Source organism: Mercenaria mercenaria, chromosome 15, assembly GCF_021730395.1.
Source record: "Mercenaria mercenaria strain notata chromosome 15, MADL_Memer_1, whole genome shotgun sequence".
Classification (NCBI taxonomy): domain Eukaryota; kingdom Metazoa; phylum Mollusca; class Bivalvia; order Venerida; family Veneridae; genus Mercenaria; species Mercenaria mercenaria.
In genome coordinates this window covers 22,532,124-22,553,751 of record NC_069375.1, presented here as the reverse complement: position 1 = coordinate 22,553,751, position 21,628 = coordinate 22,532,124, and the positions used below count along the sequence as shown (strand labels likewise).

The 21,628-nt window shown below is 33.7% G+C and overlaps 1 long non-coding RNA gene across 3 annotated transcripts; it reads left to right on the top strand.

The window, feature by feature from the left end:
- The first annotated feature begins 400 nt into the window (after nt 1-400).
- On the top strand, nt 401-18,552 carry LOC123560334 (uncharacterized). Of its 3 annotated transcripts, none has more exons than XR_006688192.2 (4): nt 401-490; nt 13,658-13,977; nt 16,367-16,554; nt 17,299-18,552. It is a non-coding gene; the product is annotated as an uncharacterized LOC123560334 (long non-coding RNA). The 3 variants fall into 3 exon arrangements; XR_006688193.2 differs by lacking the exon at nt 401-490 and adding an exon at nt 8,011-8,137; XR_008367386.1 differs by lacking the exon at nt 401-490 and adding an exon at nt 8,011-8,137 and having other exon boundaries at nt 13,658-13,981.
- Nucleotides 18,553-21,628: the final 3,076 nt, after the last annotated feature.

Sequence of the window (21,628 nt, the reverse complement as noted above, 5' to 3'; positions counted from 1 at the left end):
GTATGCAGACTAATTGTAGTGGATCTCTGCGCTTAGAAGCAGCTCTGGGCGCTGATGGCGCTTTCTTCCGTTGGTTCCATTAAAACTGTTGTTCAGTATTATCACTTTGCACAAGCAAACAGTTAGTTGTTTTTGTGTTTAGGCTATTGAGTAGGGTCTAAATGGGTAGCTGGTTTTAACTATTCTTTAAATAGGGTCGCTCAAAGCTCTATAGAGCTTGTGTTCATTGTTTTTTAAAGCGACGCTAATTGAAATTTACCTTTACCGTTACAATACATTCTACAATTCCCACATCTATTTCCGTAGTCTCTCTATCCATAGTATATGCATTTGCTTAACATCGCCGTACGGTAGTGTTACGGTGGTTACGTCCCTTTGATTTAATTACACCATTTGTAACTTCACCAAGTTATTTCTATAGTCTTTTATGTCTTATGGATAAAATTTCAGGCTCCTGTAAAGTAGATTATCTTTATGGACTCATATTTGTGTAAGAATGAATAATCAATTGTATTTTGAACATGAAATTTACTGATAATCTTTTATAGATTAAAATTAAATGTTGACCAAAAGTGTCCAAAACAGATTGCTTTTTTTTTTTTGCTTCTTCTTTGGTATTGTATTACAAAGGCATACAGTACTGTTATTACCACGTACTGATCTCATTTCTTTAAAGCAACCTTCATAACTTTGGCATCACACAAAACCCTAGACAGTTTCATCAATTGACAAGGTTGCTCTAAAAGCATCGGAGTTATGACCCCTGATTTACTAAATTTTCATTTTGTTCAGAATTCCTTCATCATAACCTGTACAAGAATTCAGACAAGCTTTACAGGGCTGTATGACCTTATATGTGAACAAATATATTCAAAAGGGGAAAGGAACTTGAATTCTGAGGTTCAAAAATACCACATTTTAAATTCAATCAAATTATCTGAGTTCAGCCAAAGATTAATGTATAAATATTTTTGAAAAAGGTGGTCTGCCTAAATACATTTTCTTAATTTCTGAATAATCCAGTCTTAAGGAAGTGACATTTTCCATTGTGGTCTGCTAAACAAGATGACACACAACTACAATACACTCAAGAAATATGGCTATAGTATTTTATTTTTGCATCCAGTATGATAATATTTTGTTTAAATCTGATCTAACCTGGCAGTTTGGTTTATGATACCTGAAGTGTGATCATTGTCCTAAAAGGTCTTGTTGCAATAAATGACTTACAAAGTCCATAGCCAGCATTTTTTAAAATCAAATATTATTAAATGTTGAAGTCAGTTACACAGTCTTGAACAACAATTTCTTCAAAATTGCCTAATAATGAACTTATTTCTTAAATCTTTATCTACATTTATTCTTGTCAAAAATAGGCATTTCTCATAATCTAATGTTAAAGCGTTATCATGGCTCAAATTCAATCACCATTTTATTTTTGCATCCAGTATGATAATATTTTGTTTAAATCTGATCTAACCTGGCAGTTTGGTTTATGATACCTGAAGTGTGATCAAGTAAACATGTATAGTTATTTCAGAACACTGTAGAGCAACTCTGATTGCAGGGCACTAGACAACTTTTGGGGATAGGTACCCATACCCTTAGAAAGGGGAATTTTTTGTCGTTTAAAGGCAAAATGGGGAAGTTTTTAGTCATATATATGTTACTACTTTTCACACTTATTGATACTGTTTTCAATCGTTTTTAACTAATGTAACTATATTGCAGCAGTTCTATTCCTTAGAGGCACTAAAATATAACTTGAAAGAGGGTTTATATCAACCTGTTATCAGGGGAATTTTCTTCCAATAAAGGGGAAAAAAACACATTATTTTATGAGGGGAATGGTACCCATATTCCGCCCCAAAAACAGCCAAATGAGTGCCCTGATGATTGTAATATAAGAAACAATGTGTGGCATCAGCATATCAAAGTTTTATAATTATGTCAATGGTACATGCACATAGAATTAAACTAAAAAAATTATGATTGAAAATTATGGTCAGTTTATTTATTATTTAAGAAATAAGAAGTTCCCAAAGGTGGTGTATCGTAAATAACCCAAGTTTTGAGTTCTTATGCATAAAAATACATCACGAAGGCCATATGCCTGAGTGGTTTATATTGTTTCACATTATAAGAATGAAAGATTCTAACACGACATACTAGTATCAACAGTGTTAGAAAAAATGGTAACTACTTTTTACAACCGTGCACCTGGATTCGATGACATCATTGCATGCATTGCCAACTGGTTTATTGCAGAATAACCCGAGATAGCTTTTGCTCTACATGTATATAGGTTATTTGCTGGTCGTGTTAGAATAAATTTTAATGATGTCACAACATTCATGTATATTTGATATTCCTTTTCAATGATCAGATTTTTAAATTATGTCAGAATAAAATTAATCAGAATATATGAGTTTTATGGTTGGTAGTCAGGCTTCAATTAGCATTTGATACCTGTATATCTTGTACAAAGATGATAATATACAGTAACACATTAGGAAAATCTGTCTGGAACAAATTCTTTCAGTGATTTATATAAATGCAGCACATTTAAATTTCTTGGAGTATGTTTGCTCATTTTGTGACTTGTTTTTGAAGTCCTCACAAATGCGACAGAATTACTTTCTGACCCAAAGACTTTAGTAAAAAACACAATCATAAGAAGTGATAGAATGAAAACATTTTTTGATAAAAGTGACTGGAGTGTATGAAACATTATATGGACAGCTACTGTCAACAGCATGTGTTCTGATGGCACTGTCGACAGCATGCTGTCCTGAGACTTAACAGTTCTCTCAGATACTTCGAGGTGACAAAACAAGTGTTTTGTTTCCCCTTATTGTGTTTATTTAGTTTTTGATCTTCAGTTTACAAAGGGATGGGAGGGGGTCAGCTTAAATAGCTAAATACAGGTCCATTTCATCTGTCAAGTTTGATTTATTCTTATTTCTATTTCACACTGAGTGAGTTTTCAATTTGATTTCATTTCAAACTTTGACATGGCTAGGCCCAATTGCCATGAAAGATAGATGATCCATATAATGTTTGTTTTGTCCACTTTAATTTGTTTTTGGACAAGGGTCACTTACAGAAATTAGAACTTGGGGGAAACATGTCCAGATAAATTCTTATAAAATAAATTGCAATAGATTTTCTTCCTTGATATTGATTACCCACATCAGCATCTGTTGGTGTAATTAAAGTTACCAAACTTCTCCATAACATATGCCATATGTAATAGAGTAGAGTAGCTAGGACGTTATTATACATTATTAATGGCCATGCTGTAAAATAAAAGTTGAAATGCAGGTAATTTATTGTCAGAATTGAAAATAAAATGGACATAAGCAAACAGTCTGATGATGGACAGATTGGCCAAAGAATTTTATTGAAATCAAATTCCTGTAAAACTCAAAACACCATAAAATTGTTGAGATTTCGTTGGCTTGTGAAGTCATGCATTAGCATCTGGTGAATTAGAATCTGGAATCTTAATTGACAATTTTACTTCTTTGATTGCCATGGTGATGAATTTTATTTAATTACAAATCCAGACTTAGGTAAGCAGGGGTACCTTTTTAATTTTAACTTTGGTCTGTCGGGGAAAGTAGGATTAGTGTTTGAAGATGTTGCAAAAACTTTATATCTATTAAAGTTATTTCCAGATTATTTGGTAAACGAATAATAATATAAAGATAAAACAGTAAGAGTAGAATCCCTTGGAACAATATAAACTAAAGCTTTCTTAAAAAAAAAAATATGGATTTAAATTAAGATATTAGTTCATTTAAATTACAGTTGAACTTCATTCACTGGAACTCGAATAATTTGAGCACCACTTTTTTGTTCGAAGTTCAATGAATATTGTCCACCAATGCTCGAACAAATTTTGCCTGTCCCGCGAGTTCGAGTGAACGAAGTTCCACAGAATGTTTCATGATCAGAGAATCTAGATTGTATGACAAATGAAGAATAGGGTAGTGAAATATGTGATGAATGCAAGAAAATATGTGTTTAGAAAATATGATTTCTCACAAATAAAAAAGACATGGTCGACAGAAAAGAGGTTGTCTGTTCTTATTGTACACACCGAGTCTTAAGATTCAGTGTTTAGGTGGGAAGATTTGGGATGGGCTTTGCCATTAGTTCAGAAACAGTGTAACTGTAAATTGATTTTTTTTCAAATTCTTTGATTTTTTATCTTATTCTTGAAGCTTGAACCCAATAAATTATGGTGAAAGAATGAGCCTTTAAAATGTTAAATATTGGGTAATATAATGCCAGAGTGAAATTACAGAAACCACAAGGTTTCAATGCCTGTTGTGAAATGTATAATAATTATACAATATCAGTTTTAAAAACTCTGCTCATGGATACCACATTCTATGAATAAATTTTGGCACCACATGTTTACGTAATCACATTTATTGTAAACCTAATCTGCTTATTAAAATTTGAGACCCAGTAATTTTTTTATAATATTGGCAGCTGGGACAGTCCCTGATAATGTAAAGGATTTTTTTGAGACATTAGCAACATATAGCATAATTCCTATTGATTGAAAAATGGAAATAAGAAGATAATTAACTGTTTTGTAAGGATTTCATAATTCTTTGATAAACAATTCATTGTCACAAATCCATGCTGCTGCAGCTGTTACATCTTTAACTCTTTTTAGCTCAACAACAAAGCACAATGTGCCTTTTGATGGAAATTGGTGCTCAACTTAGATTTTAGAGGAATTGTGGACATTCTGTAATCTTTGGTCTCAGCTAAGATTGTAAATATTGTATTAACCCTTAGCCTGCTGGCAGTAAGTGATTCTGCCTTTGCGACTAGTGCAGAACAAGATCAGCCTGCACATCTGTGCAGTTTGATCATAGTCTGCACTGTTCGCCATTCAGTCAGTATCCTTTTGGTCAGCACCCCTTTTAACAGTTAATGGTACTGTCCAAATTGAAAGATGGACAAGTTCATTCTAGAAATTCAGCAGGGTAAGGATAATTCAAATATGAAATTGTGGAAACTTGAAACTCGTTTTTGTTTTTTTCAAATACGAGAGCTTTCATTGTCATCCTTTTATCCTTGTCCACATCACAAAAGTTTGCAAGCAAGTAGATTTCTCAAAAGCTACCTGGCCAAATGCTTTCAGCTAGCTAGACTACATACACATTCCTTTGGTATTATGAGATAAACTTACACTGTAAGTTACATAACTAATGTCTACAATTTAAAATTGTGACTCTTTTTTAACAGAAATTTTAGAAAGTTTTGCATGTATAAAGCATGTTCCTCAGTAACTACTTAAAAAATGTTTTCAAATTGTATAAACATCTGCGGCATCAAGAGATGACTTTACATGGCAGGTTTGATAACTCTGACTTATAGGTTTGCTAAAATGATACATATCCACTTGAAAATTTTAGTGAACATTCTGTAGGTAAGCAGCTGTCTCGTAAACATTGTACTTAATGCTTTCAAAATCTTCATATAAATCTTCCGCATCATAACATGATCGTTTTGGGCCATATCTCTGACTTACAGTTTATAAAGTTATGCCCCTTTTTTAACTTAGAATTTTTTTTCTTAAGCTGTTGTACGTAAGCTAGGATTGGGTGGGGCTTCAAACAGTGGAGCATACTGTCATTAGACAGCAGCTCTTGTTTCAGGCAGTGGGATTTGAGCCCATGAGCTCCTTGAGTAAGCAGCTGGGTCCCCCACACTAACACCACTATGCTGTAAAAAGTACTGTCAATCAACTGTTGTCGTATTTGACCTTTTCTGGTTACAAGTAATGTTTGACCTTTCCTTATTAAATTGTAAAAATTAATGTGGAATTTGGTCATAAACTATATGATGCTATTTTCACAATGATTTGTGAATGGGCATAAAACAAGGTGTAACAGCATGTCCTGGAGGGAACATGAGGTGATAATGTACATTGTAATATCACTTTGTCTGTGATGATCAAAAGGATCTGGTATTCAGCATGACTGAAGAGGGTCAAAAGGGTCTTGTATCCACAAGTTCTCCCTGGGAGATTTTTGAACAGCTGATGAAGTCTGGACATGATTTATACTTCTGTAATTTACATAATTTTCTTCAAAGACTTCACTATAGTTTGCAAAGAATACTTGCTAGTGATATTGGTCATGTACAGTTTAACAACATGTACTTGTAATTTGTGTCGATCATTTTTAGCTTGACTATTTGAAGAATAAGGAGAACTGTCTTACTCACAACGGGTCAGCGTCACACCTTCATACTAGCTTCCACATTTTGACAAAACATTTTGACATATAGCTTTGAAACTTCAATACTTGTGTACCATCATCATCACCAGTTTTAGGCAAGATGACATAACTCCGTCAAATAGTTATGGCCACTTTTAACTTACAAATCTTGGTTAAGTTTTTCGTACCAAAGAAAGACTAGGCAACACAACATAACAAACTGGATAGAATTAAACTATTTTTCATAGTTTATATTTTGTGTAAACTGTTTGACATATGGCTTCTTGTTCTCTCTCACGTCTCTATCTGTGGCCAAGAATACATAACTCTGTAAAGTATTTTGGCTGAATTATTGCCCTTTTTGGGCTTGAAAATTGGTTTTGTTTTCAAAACACAGATCTGCAGGCTGATCTTGGTCTGCACTGGTCGCAAAGGCAAAATCAGTAGCAGGCTAAAGGTTAAATAGTTAAAAAATTCTAGGAAATTTCTAGATTTCTTTTACATTTGAATACAGTAGAGTGTATATCTTTATCTTGGTTTAGGTATTTTTACACTTCTTGGTCTGTAATGACATATCATATTTTGGAACAATTTCTGATTATTTATCATTCATCTTTTAACCAAACCAGTGAAAAATTTAAATGATATTTTCACTGTGTTAAAACAGTGAAAATACTGCAGTTTTTAATTATTTTACTGATATTACAGTATTTAACAAAAAAGCATTATTATATATATATATAAATATATTGCTTTAATTGCAATCACATGTATTTCACTTCGGTGACATTAACATGTGATTAATCATACTGACTGACACTTCTTGTAGGTTCAAGAAAAAAAAGAATTTTAATAATTTCAGAATGTTATCTTCTGTGACATTGAAAATGAATTGGGTATTTTATATGTTTCATTAATTTTGTTAAGATTTCATTTTGTCATTTCTCTGTTTGTCCTGGAGTCAAATTTATTCAGAAAGAGAAAGCCCCATAGCTGAATTTATTCATTGACACTGGGAACTGTTAGATAATACATTCAAGTTTCAGTAAGTGATAGTTCTTGAATTACATTTTAAGTGTTCCCACCTGTAGGTAAAGGTCAGATGAAAAGTGAGATTTTCAAAACCATGGGTGACCTTTTCTATCAAATTGTGAAAATTACATACCTGGGTGCCACCACATCTGGAATCTAAATCTTTCACTTTCAACAATTGTTGAGGATTTTTTGTAATTTAAAGGAGTGGGTTTCACCTAATTTGAAATAAATTTTTCAATATGTAAGAGATTTTGACAAAGTCTACAATTATCTTTTCTTTGCTTTCATGGAGATAAATTGCTGATTTGTTCCCATAAAAAAGAATAATTTAAATATGCCAATTAGACATAATGGAATTTGCTTTTTGCTTGAATTTTATGTAAAGAGGTACTGGCTGAATTGTAAAGAAAACTTTAATTTGAATATTTCTTGGTTTGTTACAATAAAGTTTAAATGATGACAAAAAAGCACAATGATTTGATTAAATGTAGAGCTTTAGTGTTTAATTGAATTACATTGAAGTGTAAAATTCAAATACAACCTTAATTTATGTAGAACACTTGAACGTTATTTGAAATCTTGTAAAATTTTGTGATCCTGAATAAAAAATTCTCTGATTTCATTTATGAAATTACCAGTACTGGGAAAGAGTGACATTTCAAACATTACTGAAACATCCTTTGGGTTCAATGTTGATCCATTAGGTTAATCACCTGGTGGTTGTAATAATTAGGGCAATAATGTGAAATTATTGGAATCCTTTTCATACAGTTTCACAGACCCCTGTTTATGGGGTAGATGAAAGGGGCTGAATTTGTTACAGGGAAATCATACTAATGACTTTCAATTAAAAGGTAATTAGGGTCAGTCCAGCAGGGAACTATTGCAAACTGGCTTTTGAGGCTGTAGTGTTATGGAGATTATTAGGGAGGAAAAAATCGGACTGTGTTTGAAAATGTAGAATGAGTTTGTCCTTTTTAAAGTAATGAATTGGAACAGTTGCTACAATATTTAAAAAGAAATCTGTATGAAATAATCTTTACTCCAGATGGCCAAACATCTAAATCAGTGTTAACATAGTAATGTATCATAGGGATAGAGGTCAAAGCATTGTTTTGCATTTTTCCAGATTAATGTATTGGGTGATATTTTACTATTTATTCATTATACTTTGACACCTAAAATGTATTTTCTAATATTCTAATCTATAGGTACTTCATGATATCACTACCGGTGATAATAATTTGAGTGTCATTTTTTGTCGAGCCTGCTTGCGGAAGCGAAGACATAGTTGTCCAGATGGCAGTTTGGTATATGAGCATGCGCGCATCTGTGTGTGCGTCTGGATTTGTTTGTCGGGACCATAACTTTCACATACATGGAGCAATCTTGTTTATATTTGGCATGAATGCTAACCTCAGTGAGATGGAGTGTAATGCGCAAACCCAAGGTTCCTATCTCAAAGGTCAAGGTCACAGTTGGAGGTCAAATGTAATTTTAGATCTTGTCAGGCCCATAACTTTGACATGCATTAAGGAATCTTGTTTATATTTGGCATGAATGTTAACCTCAGTGAGACAGAGTGTCAGGTGCAAACCCCAGGTTCCAGCCTCAAAGGTCAAGGTCACAGTTGGAGGTCAAAGGTCATGTCAGATCTTGTCTGGCCCATAACTTTGACATGCATTGAGGAATCTTGTTTATATTTGGCATGAATGTTTAACTCAATGAGATGGACTCTATCTCAAAGGTCAAGGTCATAGTTAGGGGACAAATGGTGGGCTCGACTTGCCCATGAGCATCTAGTTGTATTTTGTGATATCCTTAAATGATTTAAAAGTACCATAAAATGATTTAAGGATATCACAAAATAGAATATTGGATATCTTGGGAGTATTTTTATACCTAATTTTAATGATATCCTAAATTCATTTTACAGTATGTGGGAATTAAATTAATAAATCATTTAAGGATATCTAAAAATGTCTCTCATTTTATGATATCTTTAATTTGACTTATTGATATGAATCATTTGTATGTAATAGTATTATTGTACAATTAATTATTTAACAAAATCGATAGTCCATTTTATGATATATCCAAAAAAATCTATATTTCTAGCTTATTTAATATCCATTTATAGATTTAATAATACATGTATCACTGAATGGATCTATTTAATATAACATCCTTAATTCTATGATTTATAATGATATCTTAAATTCATTTTATGATATCAAATATTCATTAATGGATATCATAAAAAATTAAAGAAAATATCAAATTGAATTAAAAATATCATAAATTCTAACACCACCAGCAAATAACCTACATACATGTAGAGCAAAATCTATCTCCGGTTATTCTGCAATAAACCACTCGCTCGCAATGACGTCATCCAATCCAGGTGCTTAGAACGGTCATAAAAAGTAGTTACCATTTTTTCTAACATTGTTGATACTGGTATGTCGTGTTAGAATTGAAATAATAAGTTCCCAAGTGTGATTTATCGTAGAATAACCTGAGTTTTTCGTTCTTATGTGAAACAATATATCACTCAGGCCTACGGCCTTCTTGATATATTCTTACGCATAAGAACTCAAAATTCTACGATAAACCACTCTTGGGAACTTACTATTTCTTAAATATAAAATGATTTAAGATAGTAATCAAATGATATATAACTTATAATAAATCATTGATGCTGTCTTAAAATGCATCTAATGATATCCAAAAATAATGCATATCATAAATGGAATTTATTATATCCATAAATGATTGTGATAACCATAAATGAATGAATAATATATCATAAAATTTGGGATATCCACAAATGAATTCAGCTGAGATATCACAGAATAGTGAATGAATATTAAAATGTTAGTAGATGGTACCTGGCTCCAAGCTCCTTTGCCACATTAATCCTTGGCCTGCTGGCAGCTAGTGATTTTGCCTTTGCAACCAGTGCCGACCAAGATCAGCCTGCACTGTGCAGTCTGATCATGGTCTGCACTGTTTGCCATTCAGTCAGTTTAATTTTGGTAAGCACCCCTTTTAACAGTTAATTGTACTGTCCAAATTGAAGGATGGACAAGTTCATTATAGAAATTTAGCAGGGTATGGGTTAAAACTACCTGTGAGATATGTCAGTTCATTAAAAGCAGTCCAGGAGAAATGAACCACCTGTTTAAATTCTAATTTTCACTGGCAAGTACTCTTCAGGGATCTGTTGAAACATTGATGATGGTCACAAGGGGCCATCATAATGGCATTGACACCCCTACTTCCTGTATCCACAATACCTTAATTCACTCATTTTGTAACTTCTTTATGTCATGATTGAAACCCAATCATCTTGAAGTGAACTGGTTATGTCACTAATTGATACAAACAAAATTTACAGAGCAATGGTAGTGTTCCTCTAACATTTTAAAATTCTATTATGGTAGTTGATTTCTACCATTAAATGCAGGGCACCAATACACCAGAGCAAAAAAACAAAATTAATGCAATAATATGTCAAGTAACGTAATTATTTGTTTTCGCGAGTGTTTAATTTTCGCTATATTCGCGAAGTCCTACATCTTGCGAAAAGTAATCCTCGCATAAATATTCACAATTGGTTATAGTAATAATCTAAATTCAAGTATGATACAATTTTAACAATTTTGCGAATATTAAACCTGAGACGCGTACTCAGATTTTAAATTTGTGAAATTTTGACCCAACGAAAATATGTGCTTTTACAGTACATAGATCACTATAGGGTGGTAGTGCATCAGGGTTTTATAGGAACCAATAAACTGTTGAGAGACTGTTGTGAATAAAGAGTTTATAAATTGTTCACAATATTCAGGTTATAAAACATGCACCTTATTTTGCATCAGTCAAAACTAGATGTGACCAGAGTTTTTTTGCCTTGTAATTTTCAATGAACATGATACTGTTGAGTAGTTTTTATGTTTTTATGTATTTTATTGAGCTCTCCCCCTATCTTCTTGTTTTGCTGATTGTAAATTACAGACTTAAGTTATAAATTTGCATATTTCCCACTGTCACACACTGCTTTCTTGGGGTAGTGCTTGGCTGTCTGTTAGAACTGTGGGAAGTTGAAATGATATTTTGTTGTCTTAAAATAATTTGTTCTTTAACTATATAATGAAAAATCGGCATGAAATGACAGTCAAGATATTAAAAGTATTAGAATACTGTACTTAATATTTATACTATTTATCCCTATAATTACTATATCATGATATCTTTAAGTAATGCTAAATTGCTTTTGTTACTTATAATGTATATGTGCTATGTATTATGTGTTCAGAAGCAATAAAATATGATTAAATAAAAACAAAAACAACTTAATATTTAATGCATTATTAATTTAATTATAATTCAAATAATTCAATTAATTTACTAGGACTGAGTATGGTAAAAGTATGTTGCTAATCATTAGACTTTCTCAACCTTTAGCATGCTAGATAAACTGTCGTCTGCTGGGAATGTCGTCTGCTTAAATTGTAAAGTTCATTCAATTTGCTCCAAAATTGGAAGAAATATTGTCAGAGTAGCAAACAGCTTGGAACCTGATCAGACGCCGATTTAATCGGCGTCTGATCTGGTTCCAAGCTGTTTGCAAAGGCTGTTAAATTCGCCTGCAGCAGGCTAAGGGTTAAAAACAGTAAACCTTTTATGAAAATTATATTTTTCATATTGGATGTCCCTGGTCTATATCCCAGACCAGGCTGCGACTACGTCGCTAGACCCTTAATTCTGTATATTGCAATATCGATATAATGATGATATGTTCAAGTCAATATGTATTTGATACAAAATATTTGAATATTGCTACTGTAAAAAATGGGAAGGATGAATCCAAAATAGCTAGCAAAGATAAATTATGAATATGTCATTTGAATATAAAAAGTAAATATAAAACTATAAAACTTGACTTTTGTCTTTTAATTTACTTACATTATGCTTGCGCTTAAGAGTTTATTCTTTGGGTGCACTGGCAAAAACTGTTAACTTACAGATACTTTTGAATGTTATATCAATGTGTTGTTGATATCTTGTCAGTTAATATAATTATCTATATTCAGATTTTCCCCAAATTTTTGTGCTCCCAAAATTTGGGGGGAGGGGTGGGGGGGAGCACTAGTACTGATTTGTCATTGCCCATCCGTCCATCCAAATTTGTGTTGTTCATATCTCAAATAATATCTGAACCAGCGTCATCAAACGTTACAGGATTATTATTCAGCATGTGAAGTTGTGCCACTGGTTTTTTAATTTGGATCTCACACAGCCAGACAAGAGTTATGGCCCTTGACATAGTCAAAAATATGCATATAAAGGACCTAAGTTTGTGTTGCATGCATCACAAAAAGGCTATTGAAAACATGCAGGAATATTATCCAGCATGTGAATTTGTGCACCTGAGTTTTTTTGGTTTTTTTTATTTCACTTTGCAAGACCAGAGTTATTGCCCACGACTTGGTCAAGTAATAAAAGTTGTGTCCCATGCATCTTAAAATGTACTTTGAAACATTAGAAAATTGTTACGCTATGCACTGGGAGTTCTCTTCGGAACTTCACTCAGCCAGGCCACAGTAATGGTCATTGACTAATACACTTATAGTGATTAACAGTTTGTGCTGCATATATTTTTTTAAAAATATTTTATCTAGTCATGAAACCATGTACACTGACAGAGCAGGGGGCACCTGTGTCCTATGGAAACACATCTAGTTATACTAAAATTTTTTTACAAAATTACAGTTTTAGCTTGAGCCTGTTTTGGTTTGCGTTGTTAGGATGTTGTCCAGCTTGATTGATGCAGGTAGCTTCTGTGGTCTGATCCTCCACCATCCAAAAGCACAAAATCAATGCCAATGGATGTTATTTTATTGAATAATTAAGGGCAATCCTATTATTTGATGTTACAAAAATTTATGCTTCTACATACCGTTGGTGTTTTTTCTTCAGCTTTTTAGCAGTTCACTGTTAGCTAATAGTGTAGGCATGCTTGTATGTCTTCATCACATGGTCCACTTGATGGGTGTTCACCAAATTTGGTCAGATCATTTCAATATATCAAAGCAACCTTCTGGTGATGTTTTGACAATTTTGTTTTCCATATCTGAAAAAATCAGATTGTGCCTAAAGTTCCTATACTGAGTTATCTCAGACTGGACATCAGTGAATGACATGAAAGTTAATGTGCATGAACAAAATGAGATGCATATGTGCTGCAGACATGCCCAATTTAGTGTCCTATACCAGTCTGTAATGTATAATCTGTTTGTCTAGCTTTTGTTATTGTTAGTTAATGAAGTAGGAGTAAACTTAATGAACTGTGTTTTGTCCCGTTTCAGAATCAACAGTAATAATGGGTGCATCTGGGCACTCGGGTGTTTGACTTGTTGATGACGGGTGATTATCTCACCAGGCTAACAGATTGTAAGCTGAGCATCATGGGATACTGGAAGAAAGGTTGGGGACACTTTCGGGGACAAGTTTTTGTGATAATTGCTCAATTATTACGCTAGCTGTCACTCTTCAACCTCAAGGACAATTTAATCAGACTAAAAGGCAGGTGCACCAGTGATGTTCAACACTTTATGGGACACAGAAGTAATTGGTTACCCACTGTACCTTCAATCATTGAGGACAGAGGCTGGCTGGTTTACGAGGAGTAGGTGAAGTATTGTTTAGCTTCTCCCTGTTGGGGGTAAATTGGAAAATCAAGAATTTTAATTTGACTGCAGGGATGTATTTCAGATATAATGTTATAGCATATGCTTAATCATTTTTGGGTACCTTGATTTTTTAGTGTTCATACATCAAACATAGGCATCACCATTAACTTGCTCCATTTGTGAAAAGGACTCACTTAATACCCAAACCACCTAAATCACTGGTATAGGGCGAGATGTAAATACAGGTGGATGATCCCTGATCAGTCTTTAACCTTTAGCCTGCTAAATTTCTAAAATGGCCTGGTCCATCATTCAATTTGGGTTGCACCACTTATTATTCAAATGGTGTTTAGTGGAAGTTTACTGACTGAATAGCGAACAGTGCAGACCATGATCAGCCTGCACTGGTCACAGAGGCAATATCATTTGCTGCCAGCAGGCTAAAAGTTTTTTTGTTTTTTTTTTCTTGTTTTTTTTTTATGGGCATATATGTTATTCCACAAATCACATAAATATAATAACATACAAGCTCTATGGCTTTTGAAAAGACTACATTAACAATGTTTGTTATGGAACTACTTAAAATATCATAACCTTACATACTACCTATTATTAATTTTTTTATATAAAGACAGCTAAATTTCTATATGGACGTCATTCTCCAATCATGGGCCATATTATTAAGTATTCTAATAAGTATTCTAATTAACCAAAAAAGGTACTGGCTGAATAGAGATCAATGCAAACACCCATCAGACTGCACCATATTCTAAGGGGTATTTACCAAAAAAGGTACTGGCTGAATAGAGATCAATGCAAATAACCATCTAACTGCACCATATTCTAAGGGGTATTTACCTAAAAAGGTACTAGCTGAATAGAGATCACAGCAGGCTAAAAGTTAATGGCCTGTAATCTATCATCTAGAATTTTCCTAAAACCTCTTTCCAGAATCAGCTGGACAAAATTACACCAAACCTTATTTTTAGCACCCTGGTATGGATCTCATTATCCTCTTGGTTGCATTTATGGGCCACCAGAGATTAAAAAATATATAAAATGGATTTTTTCTCCTTCTGTACAGCTAGATAGATCTTTACCCATATATGGTCTGTAGTATACTTAGATAGTCTTTTCTTAAATATGTCCAGATTGCAGAGCTTAAAACAGAAAAGTCTTTCATGAACCACTTGCGGATGAACATCTAACATAGTCAGAAGCAAACAGGCTTAATTAAGCAAAAAATCATGTTTGTGTCTGGGTTAACTGTCACACTGACACAGTTTTGGGTCATGTGGCAACGTTCTAACTTTTGATGTCATTGAGGAAGATCCTAGGTACCGCTCCTAGCTTTATTTCAAGCATGGACTTGCACCTAGGTAAGAACCATCAACCTTCCACAAGCCAGCTAAATATATGTCTTCCTCACATGAAAGAGTTCCACACCCCATGTAAGGTTTTAAACCCACTTAACTACAGCAAAAACAGAAATTTTCGCTAGGGTTTAATTTTCGCTATATTGGCGAGGCCCTACATCTCGCGAAAATTAATCGTCTGTTAAATATTCACCATTAGTAGTATAATTCAAATTCAAGTAGGATACCATTTTTACTATTTCATGAATATTAAATCTCGCGAACATACTCAAAATTTCTAATTCACAAAATTTTGACAAAACAAAAGTATGTGCTTTAAAAATCAAGTTTACAGTACTCAGACGTGGAGGCCTTCTGATAGCATCTGCAACCCCTAAGGAAGTATGAGTTGACAAAAAAATCTCATTTAACACAACATAAATTATTGTAAATTTTATCCTTTAAAAAAAAAAAAGAAATGGTGTCAAATGAACATAATATTATCTTGTTTAATTACTGGTTTTTAAGATATAGCTTAGAATGTGTGCCATATGTCACCCAGCTATTGTGTTTTGATATTTGATCAAAACTTTAAATGTTTGAACATTTGTAATCATTTGCCTAAATCACTGTCTGCCTTTCTCATATTTTAAAACCTTGTTGTGCACCTGTTCTCTATGAAAATTTGAAATGGTTGCAACTGTTGAATTAAAATTTGCATAGTAACATAAACATACACCAGGTAACCAAAAATGACAAATATACCACAGTAAACAAACCTACAGGTGGAAAGGCCGAGTGCCCCCGGAGGCAATCACTTTGATTAGTTCAGTGATAGTTCAATGATAAAAAAATGATGTAAGATAATGTTGTAGCATGTACAAACATGTTTTACAAGAAAAAAAACAAATTATGATGATATTGCATTAATTGTGTAAAAACGATATAGTTAGGCCAATGTGTTGCTTTTAAAATGTGCATAGTTACCATTGTCATTGATATGCTGTCACAGTTTTGCCCGCTATTTCAGAGACATATTCAAGCTGAAGCAGAGGGGCATTTAGGACAAGCTGCCAACAAAAAAAAAAAACCAAAGCATAAATGTTATAGGACATACTTCCACCTAACAGACAAAGGTATCAGCATTCTGGGACATGCTTCCACCTAACAGACCAAGGTATCAGCATTCTGGGACATGCTTCCACCTAACAGACCAAGGTATCAGATTTCTTGGACATGCTTCCACCTAACAAAGTTACCAGTGTTCTGGGACATGTTTCCACATAACAGACCAATAATAATAGGTCTGACCTGTGTTCCTAGGTTTTGTACCAGTACTGACCTGTTCCCTGCAAGTTTTGGACAACTTCCTAACTTGAATCAGGGGTGAAGAATGAATGACTTCAGACACATGCCCTTCTGTCATTGAGATCATACACAGTGCACATGGCCTCAAAAATTTATAGATCACTGAGCAAACCGGGCAGGCCAGACTAGGACATACATGTATTAAGGTATATGATGCAAAAAAATTGTGCAAATTTTGTCAGTATGGGATAATGTTTTCAGTTACTCAGCAACAATTTGAATAGAACCTGTTATTGACTAAATTGACATTTTCAAACAAAATCAAAGATAAAGAAAACATTTTAGTTGATATTATCTTTGGAATTAAAGTTTGTGATTTATGATAAGTTTATTGAAATTACATAATACAGTTAGGACTGCTACTTGACACAGTAACATTATTGTCCCTTTGTTTGCATGTCTCATTTATGGCAATTTTTATGAATGAGAAGGCTAGGTACCTAATAATATTATAGTGTGTAAAGCTTACTGCCATTATTGTAAAATATATTTTTCTACATTTTTCTGAAATACTTATTTTTTATGTGTTGGTGCATGTTGTTTATAGTACGATACTTTTCTTTGACTTCTTTTATTTTATTTTTTTTTTTACAGATGGGCAACACTTTTGTTATCAATGAGATTCCTGTCTTCATTAAGTGCTGGCTTGTCAAAGACGGTGTCTCTTCTTAGAGCAGCAATTATAATCAACTTTAAGCAGTAGGTGCTGGCTGGACTCTTCATCAAGTTGTTTCAGATCATCCTCACTTGCAGTGGAGACAGACAAGTAGAAAAAAAAACTTAATGACTTTTTTGACATTTCACCACCTGCCTTTTTTTGGCGTATAAATGTAAGAGTATTACAGGTGAATTATTTCAGTTAAAAATTGCAAAAATAATTATCTTTACCAGCAGATTTTATATGCTGCAATGAGCAACAAGTAGAGTACATGACACTCGAAAAATCTGACGCGACTTTTTTACCCCCATCTGCCTACCTGTGGCTGGCCAAGTGTGAATTCTCGCCCAAAGTTACAGAAAATTACATTTACATATTGGGCTTGCTTACTTTTAATACGTTTTCAAATTGCTTTAAAAAGATCACCTGCCAATATTGAAGCATTATTGTGGTTTTTGATCAAATTTTATCTAAATATCTCAGTGTGAAGTTTGCTTGACTCGTGTATGTCTCGTGGCAGATTAAAATCTCGTCCAATCAAATTACAGGAAATCTACATGTGCTAACTCAACAAGTGTAATGCACTTGAGCCTTGAGGGTGACAATATTTACTTTCTTATTGGGATGTTTTGAATGAATTGAAATATTGTTTCTATGAACTATAGGACCCCAAAAATTGTTGCTCAAAATTTATTATTTATGTTTTTTGTCCTGTCTTTAATAGCATTTTCACCTATACGTTGTTGAAGAGCATGAATGAAAAGATCCTACAGAAATTTATAGTGAATGCATCAATAACTTTGTGGCGTTTTATTTTCTAAATGTCAAAAACTTCTGTTGTCTTCAGAAAACATGTGTTGCCAGGTACAATAGATCTTATTTTGAATGCATTTAAGGAGTCAGTGCCTGATTATTGAATGAAATCTTTTATATTCAAATTTTCATGTGACAGATACAACCACAAATAAAAGATTCAATGACATCAGTTTAAGTTTTGATCTTAAATTTGCAAGCTGTTGCATTTTGTTAGCATTTGTTCCACTGTACAAGTACACCATTCCTCTTTCCCTAGATATGTAAATGTCAGGAACTTTGTAAACCTTTCACCTATGACTAATTTAACTCCAGCCATTTAGCTAAATAATGGTATACCACAACACTTTAAAAATTTGATTCCACCTTGAGGTGCCATGTTCTCTGTGACAAAGTTAATCTCCCACCTCAGATTCACTGAGTTCTTGTTCATATTAATAAATGCAGGCCCTCTAGCTGCTAAGGTTAAATGACAGCCACCCCAGAGCTGTGCTAAGGTTAAATATGCTGGAAGCCATTTATAACTAAAACACAGGAACTCTGCTAAGCCTAATATGATAGCCATATATAACTGAAATACACCAGCTCTGCTAAGTTTAACTGCAGACAGCCACAGAATAAAGGAACTCTGTTAAACTATGGTTTATTACTGAAATACAGGAGCTCCTTTTAGTTTAACTACCCGCCATTTATAACTGAAATACTTCTGGAAAAGATGGTGTTAAACTGACAAAACAAATATAAAACTCCAAACTATTCATTATCATTATCCATACAAAATCCCAACTTCATAATTTACATCTAATGCAAAATTATGCAACATGAAACTTACTGTTAGAAAATACATATTTCAAGATGAAGTAATGTATACAGGTCATTGTAACATTATGAAATGTTTTATTTACAATTTTATATGGAGAAAAGGAACACTGTATCAAGTACAGCAATACTCAGAAACTTAGGCAAAACCAGCATCAGATAAGATTTTAATCTGTGAGGCCTATCTGATACAGGCTAACATTATATAATTTATCAAGATCAGCATTGAGATACTTCTGCACATTTTCTCAATTTTTTTTTCAGTCGGATTAGTACAAGATTTTTCGAGCATACTAAGAAAATTCAGCAGACAAAAAGATTGTTGGGTTGTGTTCTTTATTTTTTGCTAGACTTATTTGAAAAATTCTGACCTTGCGCATGTTTTCATAATTGGAGTCTCTAGGAAAATCACAATAACATTTTCTTGAATTGATTCTTTTTTCATAATGTGGAGTTAAATGACACTTTTCTCATTAGCTCAACTGAACTGAAGGTTCAGGCTGAGCTATTCATATAGGGTGGATGGTCCGGTGTTCGTTGTCCACATTTTTACTTAAACATCTTTTCCTCCAAAACTACTGGTCAGAATAACACAAAATTTGGTCTGTAGCATCCTGGTGAGGTCTTCTATCAAGTTTATTCAAATGGGGTCACTTGGCCCCTTTTAGGGGCCACTAGAGCTAAAAATAGAAAAACCTTTAAACCACTTTTCCTCATGAACCGCTGGATGGATCTTCATCAAACTTTGTCTGTAGCATCATTATAAAGTCCTCTCCCAAATTTATTCAAATGGTGGCACTTGACTCCTTTTAGGGACCGCTAGAGCTAAAAATAGAAATACCTTTAAACGACTTTTTTTTGTGAACTGCTTGATGGATCTTCATCAAACTTGGTCTGTAGCATCATTATAAGGTTCACTCCCAAATTTTTTCAAATGGGGGCACTTGGCCCTTTTTAGGGGTCACTAGAGCTAAAAATAGAAAAACCTTGAGACGACTTCTCCTCATGAACCGCTTGATGGATCTTCATTAAACTTGGTCTGTAGCATTATTATTAAGTCCTCTTCCAAGTTTGTTCAAATGGGGGCACTTGGTCCCTTTTAGGGACTGAGATAAAAATAGAAATATGTTTAAACAACTTCTTACCATGCACCACATGATGGATCTTCATTAAACTTGGTCTGTGGCATCATTATATAGTCCTCTTCCAAGTTTGTTCAAATGGGGGCACTTGGCCCACTTAGGACCGCTAGAACCAAAAAAAGTAAAATCTTGAAACAACTTCTTCTCATGAACCGCTTGGTGGATCTTCATCAAACTTGGTCAGTAGCATTATTATTAAGTCCTCTCCCAAGTTTGTTCAAATGGGCACACTTGGCCCCTTTTAGGGATCCCTAGAGCTAAAAATAGAAATACCTTTTAAACAACTTCTTGTCATGAACTGCTTGATGGATCTTCATCAAACTTAGTATGTAGCATAATTATATGGTTCTCTCCCAAGTTTAGTCAAATGGGGGCACTTGGCCCCTTTTAGGGGCCGCTAGAGCTAAAAATAGAAATACTTTTAGAAATAGAAAGTGTCTTTTAATTTAAATTTTTTTATTATTTTTTTTTTTAATTCTTTTTTAAATTTAAATACTTTGTCACAAGCAAGATCTAATTAGGTCAAAGTTGGCCTCAGGTGAGCGACTTAGGATCATTTGAGCCTTTTGTTTGTAAACCAGTATATTTTCTTTTAAATGCTCGAATAAAATGTATAGCTTATTTTTGATATATTTGCCCCGGCAGCAAATTTCTAGCTGATTTGACAGCATTCTTTTAAACATTACATAATGATCTGATTCAGAATAGTCTGTTGCATGTATTTAGTTGGACAACCTTACATGATGACTTGATTAAGGCTAGCCTTTTACATGACATTAAACAGGGTCCGTGTTACTTGATTCAAACTAGCTTTTTACATGACATTCAATATAGTCAGTGTTACTTGATTGAAACTAGTGTTTTACATGACATTAAACAGAGTCAGTGTTATTTGATCCAGGCTAGCCCTTTACATGACATTAAACAATGTCATTGTTACTTGATCCAGGCTAGGATTTAATAGAGTCAGTGTTACTTGATCCAGGCTAGGTTTAAATATGACTTAATCAGGCTCAGTGTTACTTGATTCAGGCTAGCCTTTTACATAACATTAAACAGGGTCAGTGTTACTTGATTAAGGTTAGCTTTTTACATGACATTAAACAGAGGTGGTGTTACTTGATCCAGGCTAGACCTTTACATGACATTAAACAGGGTCAGTGTTACTTGATCCAGGCTAGCTTTTTACATGACATTAAACAGAGGCGGTGTTACTTGATCCAGGCTAGACCTTTACATGACATTAAACAGAGGCGGCGTTACTTGATCAAGGCTAGACCTTTACATGACATTAAACAGGGTCAGTGTTATTTGATCCAGGCTAGGTTTTAATATGACCTTAATCAGGCTCAGTGTTACTTGATTCAGGCTAGCCTTTTACATGACATTAAACAGGATCAGTGTTACTTGGTTCAGGCTAGCATTTTGCATGACATTAAACAGGATCAGTGTTACTAGATTCAGGCTAGCATTTTACATGAATTAAACAGGA